Source organism: Alligator sinensis, unplaced genomic scaffold, assembly GCF_000455745.1.
Source record: "Alligator sinensis unplaced genomic scaffold, ASM45574v1 scaffold300_1, whole genome shotgun sequence".
Taxonomy (NCBI): Eukaryota; Metazoa; Chordata; order Crocodylia; family Alligatoridae; genus Alligator; species Alligator sinensis.
In genome coordinates, this window is record NW_005842240.1 from 1,338,929 (window position 1) to 1,349,870 (window position 10,942).

At 43.2% G+C, this 10,942-nt stretch overlaps 1 long non-coding RNA gene across 1 annotated transcript; it reads left to right on the forward strand.

Annotated features, from left to right (window-relative positions):
- The first annotated feature begins 918 nt into the window (after nucleotides 1–918).
- LOC102367877 lies at nucleotides 919–2,132 on the forward strand. Its single transcript, XR_324292.1, has 3 exons — nucleotides 919–1,083; nucleotides 1,561–1,670; nucleotides 1,773–2,132. It is a non-coding gene; the product is annotated as an uncharacterized LOC102367877 (long non-coding RNA).
- The last annotated feature ends 8,810 nt before the right edge of the window (nucleotides 2,133–10,942 follow it).

Here is a 10,942-nt window from a genome sequence, read left to right on the forward strand (position 1 = left end):
TAAGACAGGACCTCATTGTCTATGCACCAGAGAAACACAGCTGAGAGACATCACCTGTCCCTTCCAAAATAAAAGGATAAAACAAAGTGTAGGAGACAGGAAAAGGAATATGATGATGAATTAGCAACGCTTTCTTAGTCACATGGATCGCAGCGTTCCTTTTTCAATTCACGTAGATGAGAGTAGAAACATTAGGAAAAAGAAGGGAAAGCAGGCTAATTGCAATTTGTCATGATCAGCAGGCTGCTATTTGCTGGCATCACAGCAGAGGCTGATCTCAGGATGAGATCGGAAAGAAGAGACAGCAGCGGCTATTTGGATTTAAAGAGGGTGTTTTTCCTCTGCAGCATGTGGGAGAGTGCAGAGGTATTGGAGGAAAGAAGCTAACTGGTGGGCGGTAAAAACTGATTTGCTGGTGCAGTGAAAAGTGGGGATTAGTGGCATTGAGAGGTTACTAGATCAGATAGGGAGAGCCTTACAGGTAAAAACAAGTAATTGCATTTAAGGCTGCGGTACAGGGGAGATTCTGATTACTTGTGAATGCGATTGCCTTCAGAGCACCTCGGCTTTCTTTGCAGTTTGAATTTCCTCTCGTTTGGAGTAACACAGATGGGGGGTGGGAGTTTGAGGTGTTAAAGAAAGAAATACTAATTCACTTCAAGGGAAAAGTGTTGATGGTGGTTTAACACCTGAGAGCTGTCCTGCCACTGAAATACTGGCAGATTTGATTCAACCAGTGTATCTACTAAAGCAGATGAACTGATTCCCTGCAGCTGAGTCTTTTGTTGAAGACTTTTAGCTTCAGTCTCCTTTAGCACTTGGGTCTATGGCCTGCTAGTAAGAATAGGGCTTTAGAGGAGTGCCTCTCTGAGCCCAAATTCCCCTCCCTTCCAATGTGGTGCACAACATCTTGTGCTTCAGAGGTCTAGCAGGCCATCACCTTCCACCCCAGAAACAGATGCATCGTCGCTTAATGCACAGATGGTGGGATTTTTAGAAGGGCATGGTGCTGGCGTGACTTTACTCCTGTTGAGCCCACGGGTAAAGCTTGCATTGGCATCAGTGGATCCAGGAGTGGCATTGGTGAGCTCTTTCAAAAACCCCACCCATCTCTTCTAAGGTGCGTGTAGGTTCTTCAGGATGGAAGGCCCCATCGCCATGAAAGGAGCTGGTAGAATACCTATGTAAGCAACATGGAAGCACAACCGGTGCTATATTTTATTGAAGGAATTTAGAAACAGGTTAAGTATGTGGCTGGAAAGAGGAGGCAAGGTTTAGGTGGCAACAATGAAGGGAGAAACCAAACCTGACGCAAAGCTTTTTGAAATTACAATTGTCAGTGTTTAAGCCTTCCTCCTGCATCCCAGAGCTCCTTGGGCTTTTTCTGGGAGACACACATTTGCTGCCAGGATCGCTGTCTTCAGTCTTTCTCCGTGTCCTCCCATCCTATCCTGGCACTTATGTCCTTCAAGTCTATGGACTTTTCTCTATTGCCTAAGCTATGTTTATTGAAATATTTTACCTTTTTCCTTCCTTGGTTGCTTTCTGTGTTTCCTACAGTTTGGGAAGTGCTTTGGGATCCTCCATGTCACCCTGATCATAATGCTTAAAACATGAGCAACTTCTAACACCTTGTCTATACTGAGGATCTCACTGTTCCTACCACTGAGGTAGCTCCACGGGGCATAGAAGTGATGGGAGGTTTGGGAGGGGAAAAGGCTATGCTCAAAAAGACTGCGAGTTTCTAAAGTAACTGTCTTTTGTAAACCCAGGGCATACTGTTGTATGCAGTCTCAGATGTGGAAAGCAGAGGAAATTGTGAACTTTTGACGGAGACTGATGTGTAACACACATGAATTCAGACACAAATATGTGCCAGAGAAAGCAGTACAATCACATCTTCCAGCTCCTGATTCTGGAAACCAGTAAAGCACATGCATACTTTGTAAGGGAATCTCTATTTGGCACAAGCATGTTAGCATTTACTAAACTTTAAGTATGTCCATAGGTCCCCTGACAACACCCTTTTAACCTGAGAGAGTGAACTAAGCAGGGGTCTAAAGTGCTTATTTGAATCCGATCCTCTGACCTTCCACTCCAGAGAGATCTGTGCAACAGAGAACTTTATTTCCCCCCACAGTTTATTTGCATTGTCTCCTTCCTTATTATATGGCAGATTTCTGGTTTTGTTTGTATGTGTGTGGGGGGGTTGGGGTTTTTTTTTGGCTGATGCCATGTTGTCTGGATTGAGTATGGTAAGAAATATAAATATAAACTATTCAAGGACAACAAGCAGGTGAAATTGTCTGCTCTCAGTGGAAATGCAAATAGGAATTTCCTTGTGGCTGCTGCAGTATCAGTGAAGTCTGAAAGAAGAGAAAGTACTGACACGCAGATTTGCTGCAGAGAGCAGCCTGCTGCAGAATCAAGAAGCTGGCCAGTAATCTTTGATTTATTTGCCCTTTGCCTTCCTCTGCATGTGGCTGGAGAATCTCTCTTTTTGGATCACAAACCATTTCCAATTGAAAGAGGTTCGGGTGAAATGACGGTTTGACGATAATTAGGCAGTCCTGTTCCATGGATTGGATGCTTGGCTCTGACACACGTGTCCTAGGTTTCCCTGCACTTCTGCAGAAATCAGAGCTAGTTTGCAAACCCTTATGAAAGCAAAAAAGGCCTGTTCAGCAAACTCTGCTTTTGGGTTACGTGCATGTTAGCTGGAAAAAGAGAGGTAGAACGCTATGGAGGTGTGGAAAAAACTATTTTGCTGGGAGAAACTAAGCAAACTCAATATGTTTAGCATATAAAAAAGAAGGTTAAGATGTCACTTATTAATGGTATGATAATCTATCCATACAGAGAAGTTTTCTAAGTGCCGAGGACTCTTCAGCCTACAAAGCAAAGGTTTAACAAGATGCAGTGGCTAGAAGATTAAAATAGTCAAATTCAAATGATAAATAACACATAGTTTTAATAATAAGAGGTATTAAAGGTTGGAGACACTTAGGGATATGATGAATCCTTCACTTTTAAAAAGGCTGTAGCTCAAAGAGTGCTTATGGGTTTGGTGCTAAAGGGTCTCTGGGCAGTGCTGTGCAGGAGACCTACTGGATTACAACGGTGTCTTCTGGTCCCAGAATCTCTCTCTCTCTTTGAATAATGTCTGTGAAATCATGTATGCAATGCACTTGAAGAATGTTTTTCAAATAAATACTGAGCGAGTCTTTTACAATCATACATACCAACTGCTTATGAGGATATAATTTGCCAACCAATACCCCAGTTCAACAAAGCATGCACCCACTTGCTGCCAATGGCCGAAGAACATGCTTTACAGAATAAGATTGGTTTGGTAGCATTGTACAATTGCCTTGTTCCACTACATTTTAGTAGTGAGTGAAATCCAAGCCTTATACAATCAGCATGGCACATCTAGAGTTAAGTTTTTGACTGCCTAGCATTTTAAGCCCAGTTTTGTGACCGCTATCTTCCCTTTACTTCCTGCAGTACTGGTTTCCCAACTGGTTTTGGCATGTTGGAATTACAGTGACAAAGTATTTGACTTGGCAGGTGAGAGTTTGGTAGCTGAGAGGCTTATCAACTTCTGAGAAGCCTCGTAACATTAATTTGGAAAATTATATCTTAAAAAGTTCTTGATGAATGTATTCCCTTCATTTCTTCTCAATAGGAATGAGCGTATTTAAGTGTTATTTAGCTAGCTGGGGATGTAGACTCATTCATTCTACGATAAGTATGTCTGTGTAAAGACACTCAAGCTAACTCTGAAAGAGCTAGCCGGGGTATCAGAAGCAGATATAACTGTGTTGGTGAGAAAGAGGGTATATCAGCTCAGGTGGAGAACTGCATTAACATAGCTGCACTAACAGCTAGCTTTTAGAGGTAGCTTGAGCTATTACATGGCATATATTTTGCCATGTAGACATACCCAGAGACTAGCCACTTTGATTCACAGCAGTAAAGGACTTTTAAGAGAGGGTGTAACTTGAATAATATATTGCTGTGTGAGTGTTGTAGAACTTGTTCAGTCCTTATATTACCCTATTATGCTCTATAATTATAGATGTGTCAGGATAGCATAACAACTAATAAGTAAACTGACTATCCATTAAATCCTGGCTTTCTTAAAGTCACTGGTAAAACCCCAAGTGGCTTCAGTAAGAACAGGATTTCTCTCCATACATCTGAACTTTTAGTAAAATGCCCCAGAAAACTCGCTTGTTTTTTTTCCCCCCGTTTTTCACTCAACCTGTAATACTTCCGTAACTACAAAATGCTTGCTCAAAGGTAGTGCTATACCAGTCAGAAGCTGCTTTGGGTTGTGTTTCTGCTTTGGGTTCAATTCTGTTTGCTTTTGTTTGGCTAAATGGACATTGTCTAGCGGTGTACCTCACTATTTCTGATACTTGCTTTTGCACTGTGGATATGTAAGCCAGACACTTGGCCCAGTATGTACGTAGCTATGTTTGCATGCACCTGAGACTGCATGTAGGAGGCAGGTGAAGAGGAGGATCCTCCTGTATTTTACACCCAATAGCTGAGTGGTTAGACCACTTGCTCAGGAAATGGGAAACCCAAGTTGTAGGATTCCCTTACCCAGTAAGAGAGGTCTAGACCCTGGGACTGTTATCCTGGGTGAGTTCTCTAATCATTCAGTGATTGGGGCTAAAACATGGGAAGGTTGTCTCCTTTTCCTCCTCCTCCTCTGATGTCCACCCATTAGTCCTAGATTTTGGGCTGACTACTTTTTTGTAAAATGTACATATACCTCTAGAAGGGCACATACATGGAGCTGTGTACCATTTAGCTGGTGCATGGCCTACTGTGCATAGTCTGCGTGTGCATGCTTGTTGCAACTTGCATGTAGGTACCATAACTGCCCCCTTATGTAGTCCAAAAGTTGCCATTTAGGTGCACAAAGGGAAACAGAATTCTGCTGTGAATGTTTACAAAGGTAAAATACAACTTTAATGGAGTTAGCTAAGTAACCTATTATTATAAGAATTTTGTCATAATTAAATGTGTGAGTATACTATGGCTAACATTTGGTTGTACAAGTCCCCTAGGCATCTTTGACAAACTCAGCTTGGATATTGCACAATTAAAGCTCATTTATTTTCACTTTTCTGCAAGTAGATAATGGGCCTCTTATGCCCATCTGGACATTCAAGTTATCTGGTTAATTTGTAACACACTGTGCTACTATAATTGAGGCATCCTTCCTTCAGCTTTAAACAGGGTCCTATGTTTTTGTCTTTCAGAGTCTCTGTTTAAAATGCAGTTTGATGTGCATTGTTTCAAATATCTCAAACCATTCAGGGGAGGATTTTCAAAAAGCGCTGAGTACTTGGTAACCTTTGTTCCCCTGCAAGTGAAAAATCCCAGTGAGATAAGTCAGAACTTTTGAAGTCGTGTTCATTGTCTCCAAAAGAAACCATTCTTCACATTTGTGATCTTTATTAACACATGCTCTTACCATACCGCTTAGGAGTCCTAGTCATGGTCCAGGAAACCATTGTGCTTGGTACTGTACAAACAGAATGAAAAGGCAGTCCGAGCCCAAAAGCTTGGACTACAATAGAGAAAAAACTTCAGTTCATGAGAAGCAGCAGCTCTGCTCTATATTCAGTTGCTGCTTTCATCTCTAAAAATATATATTGTGAGCTTTAGGGAAACACAAAATGCCAAGTATTATTGGAGTATTTATTCACAAACACCACATAAAAATGAAATATCCTTTAAAGTTATGTTATTCTGGCAGAACAGAAATGTCCTTCAGATTAGATACTATTCAATTCCAAGATTCCTCATAATCTCGTAAGTACTACCTGAAGGTTTAAAATGCTTGCGGGAAATATTTTATAGTGAAATAGTATGCCATATGAATCTTATCCCTCTGTATGCTTCACCGTGCACCTGAATTAAGACAGTTTTAAAAAGGGTTGAAAAGTTTCATAGTTTCATAGTTTTAGGGTCGGAAGGGACCTAATAGATCTTCTAGCCCGACCCCCCGCCAGGGCGGGAGAACAACAAAAAACCCTAAAAACAAAAACGGGACTCAATGAGTCCAGCCAGGTAGGCATCCAGCCTCTTCTTAAAGACCCCCAGGGTAGGGGCCTGCACCACCTCCCTTGGAAGTTGATTCCAGCTCCTAGCCGCCCTAACTGTGAAGTAATTTTTTCGGATGTCCAATCTGTACCTCCTCTCCATCAACTTGTGCCCATTACTCCTTGTTATGCCAGCGGGGGCTGGGGGAAACAGCGTCTCCCCCAAACCCTTCTGGTTCCCCCTAGTGAGTTTATAGACGGTCACCAGGTCCCCCCTCAGCCAGGTCCTCCAGGTCACCAGGTCCCCCAGGTCACCAGGTCCCCCCTCAGCTAGTTGGCACTAGCACGATATTAATAAAAATGAATGACTTTGAAAGCAATGTTATTGTCCATCAAGAGGAAATGGGAAAAGCTCTTGTTTTTTTGGTTCTTCTTTTTTAATGTGTTTCATTGATTTTGGTCTAAATATTGATTTTAAGCATGCTGAAACATTTGTGACCACTGGCAGAGCATTAATTAATAATGATATTTAGTGTAACATGTAGGGTAGTATGTGTTACGTATCCCTTCAACGCGTAGTTAAAGAAGACATGAGTCTTTTACAACCCTCAGCTATGGTATCTGACTGCTTAAGTTAAACTATACTGCCTTGTGCTTTTTGCTCCAGACGTGCCCAGTTCAGTCCTTGTTGTCAGACAAAATAATGGCTTGCATGTAAATTGGAGCTAGATAGTCCACTGGAACTGCTGTGTACCACTAATGCTCAGGATGAGCGTTTTGTTCAATGGTTGAGTAACCCACTGGCTGGAGCATGCTGTATGTCTCCCTGAGAGCCTAATTCATATACTGTGTAAATCTGCCACAGGCTTCCTCATTAGTGCAAGCTGCATAAACTTGCACACTGAAGGTCCCCAGTTTTGGTATTGGCAAAGTTGTGAACTACTGTGCTCAAGTCAGAAGGGTCTGATGAATTCACCCAGGAGCAACTAGGGAAAAGGTTAGGCCCAGGGGGTTAAAAAAAATGACTTAGGTGGGCAGGAGGGGGCAGTGATAACAATCTTCCTCTACGTAAAAGTTTGTTATAAGGAGGGTGATAAAGTCACAAGATCCACTGGCAGTAAGACAAAAAAGCATAATTTTATTTTTCAGCAGAAAGCAAGTTTACTATTAGGGAAAGCTTCCTCTAAGGATAGTTAAACAAGTTACTCTAAGGACAATTACAGCTAGGGAGGTTGTGGAATCTACATTTTTCATGGTTTTTAAGAACTGGTTAAATAAAACTTTCTCAAGACTGGCCCAAGTATACTTGACCCCATTTCATGTGAAGGGGAATGCATTGGATAATGCTGGAGGTCCTTTCCATTTTTATGACTCTATAATGGGTGGCTGTAGTTCTCTTTCTCTTTGCATCCGGCCAGAACTATTTTCCTACTATTCCAAAAATCTAGGGGAGAAATGCCAACTCGGCCCAGATAATATAGAGGTGCTGTCACAAGCAGAAGAAGCTTTTAAAAGAATTTAGCAGACTGTCTCTGGTATGATTAATCCCATATTATTGTTAAATGCAGAGAAAGTTAATGTGCCAGATGCTCCCTGAGGGTTTTTGTTGAATGATGTATGGATGCTTATCTTTAGTCCAGCAGTACTGGATTGTTGTGCATCTGTGACCATGAGCATGAGCCTAATCACCCAAGATTATATCATGTCTTGATTCAATTAAATAAAACAAACTAACCTCTCCCTCCAAACCAGATGCCTGCTCCTTTTCCCTGTCTGGAGACACTTGTCCAATTGAATGGAGCACAGACTCCTACAGTTGAGAGACATGAAATATTTATATGCTTTCTCTGCCACTGGCCTTTTAGCACAGAGCTAGCTTGGTCCATCCTGCTAACATAACCTCAGTTCAGTAGAGGATTGATAGATAGGGGACTTTTTAAATGGGGTTGACCCTTGGAATCTTACCTACAACTCAGTAATTAATGCTGTGCTATGGGTGACATGAGAGATGGACGTGTCGGTCACTTGGTTTGGGGGGCAATGACCTGATGATTAAAAAATAAATGAGCTAATCAAAGGCCACTTCTCTCAGTGGTTTATATATGATCCTATTCAAGGATGAGTTTTCAAGGACATTTCTCATTCAAGGTTCAGAGGTAGGTTACAGTAATCTGTATAAGCATTCAATAATTCTGGGAGCGGTTATCCATTTTGAACATCTTAAGGTTTACCCACTGCTAATAAAGGATTACCTTCACAATATCATGCTTAACAATATCTGCATTTCACTTCCTTCTATTAGAGAGAGGCCTGATCATGCAAAGGTACTCACCGGGAGCATCTACACGAGATGCTTTACTGCGAAGTAGCATAGCTTACTGTGTAGTAAGCATGTTCATCTTCACGTGCACATGATTACTGCACACTAATTTTCTAACTGTGAGTAAATTTCATAGATTTCATAGACATTAGGGCTGGAAGGGACTTCGTAAGATCATCAGGTCCAGCCCCCTGCTGAATGGGGCAGGAAGTCAGCTAGGGTCAAAGGATCCCAGCAAGATAGGCATCCAAGTGTTTCTTGAAAGTGTCCAGAGTAGGTGCTTGCACCACTTCTGGAGGCAGTCTGTTCGAGGCCTTGGGGGCTTGGACAGTAAATAAGTTTTTCCTTATGTCCAGCCTAAAACTGTTTTGCAGGAGTTTGTTATGGTTGGACCTTGTCATCCCACAGATCCAGGTGTTCCCGCAGAACCTGATGCACAACCCTTATGTATTTATAGACTGCCACCAAGTCACCCCTGACCCCGCACTTCTCCAGGGTGAAGGATCCCATAGCTCACAGCCTCTCTTCATGAGGCCTGTGCTCTTGCCCTCTGATACTGCATGTGGCTCTCCTCTGGCCCCTTTCAAGCTTCTCCACATCCTTCCTAAATTGTGGAGCTCAGAATTGGATGCAGTACTCCAGCTGCAGCCTCATCAAGGCTGAGAACAGCAGGAGGATGACATCCTAGGTCTTGCTCGAGATGCATCACTAGATGCAAGTCAGAGTTTTATTCACTTTGCCAGCTGCGGTATCACATTGGTGTCTCATATTCATCTTGTGGTCAATCATGACCCCCAAGTCTCACTTGGTAACAGTGCTAGCGAGTGTAGCATTGCCAAGCCTTTAAGTATGATGCAGGTTTTTATTCCCGAGGTGGAACACCTTGCATTTCTCCATATTGAATGTCATCAGGTTTTCATCTGCCCACCTTGCAAGCCTATCAAGGTCGGGCTGGATCACCAGCCTATCCTTAAGTGTAGACACTCTTCCTCAAAGTTTGGTGTCGTCAGCAAACTTGGTGTCCAGATTGTTTATGAAGACATTTAAGAACACAGGTCCAAGAATGGCGCTTTGGAGGACACCACTAGTCACTGAGTGCCATGTTGATTTGGTTCTTTCAACTACCACTCTCTGGGTCGACTTCAGAGCCAGTTCCCACCCATTGGACTGTGGAGCAGTTGAAGCTGCAATTGCCCAATTTTTCCACGAGGACATCATGAGCCACCAAGTCAAAGGCTTTTTTAAAGACCAAATATATGATACCAACCTCTTCCCTTTTGTCCAGGTGATACATCACCTAGTCATAGAAGGAAATGAGATTGTTCAAGCAAGACCTCCTACAACAAGCCCGTGCCTGCTGTCCCTCAAAATGTTGTCTTCCATTAGCCTGCTGTTGGTGGTTTCGTTGATATTTTTTTCCAAAATCTTCCCAGGGATTGAGGTCAAACTAATTGGCCTGTAGTTTCCCAGGTCTTCTTTCCTCCCTTTTTTGAAGATGGGCACCACATTGGCCCTCTTCCAATCTTCAGGTACTTCACCTGAGCATCATGAGTTCTTGAATATCCTCAGCAGTGGCTGTGCTATGATGTTTGCCAGTTCCTTTGGCATTCTTCAGTGCAACCTATCCAGGCCAGCTGATTTATGGGGATCCAGCCTCTCAAGATGCTCCCTCACAAGACCCACGCCAACAGTGGGCATTCATCTTCACCCTGGTCATCCTGCATCATGTTAGGCAGGGTGATCCCTTTGGGTTGGTGAAAAACTAACACAAAGTAATCATTAAGCAGATTGGCTTTTTCCTGGGTGTCAGTAGTCACCTGCCCCAACTGGTTTAGAAGGGGTCCAACGTTGCCCTTGTTTTTCTTTCGACTCCCCACATATCTGAAGAAGGATATTTTATTGTCCTTGATTCATGTAGCCAGATGGAGTTCAGTTGCAGCCTTGGCTTTTCTAGTTCGCTCCCTGCAGGTGTGGACCCATGCAGTATACTCCTCCTTAGTTGTCCATCCTTTATATACATAAGACACAGGAGGTCCATGAGTTCCCTGGAAATAGCAAATTTACTCATGATTAGTAATGGTGAAGTAGTGCTCATGTAGATGCCTGACCAGGAGCAAATCTGCTGTCAGTCAGCTGGCCATCAGGGGATGAGAGATTGCTCTCTGCCCCAAGAAGCTGCCTGTGGTGGGGGTGGCCATCTGAGGACTATGTCCTCCTGCCCCGGCAGCAGGGAGCTCCAAGCCCCCTGCTCAGAGATCGCAATCGGGCAGTGGGGACTGGAAGATTCTTAGCTCCCAGCCCTGCCACTTTGCTATCACAATCAGGGAATGGGGAGCTGGCGGACCTTTATGTCCCAGTGCCAGTTTCGTGACCATGGGGCCGGTGCTGGAAGATCCTTATCTTTAGCAAGGATCCACTGCTTTCCCACTGCTTTCCCCCTCATCCACAGAATCTGTTGCCTTATTAAACAAGGAAATGAGGTTGTTCAGGCATGACTTGCTCTTTGTGAATCCATGCTGGCCATTCCTGATCACTTTGTTCTCCTCAAGGTGATTCA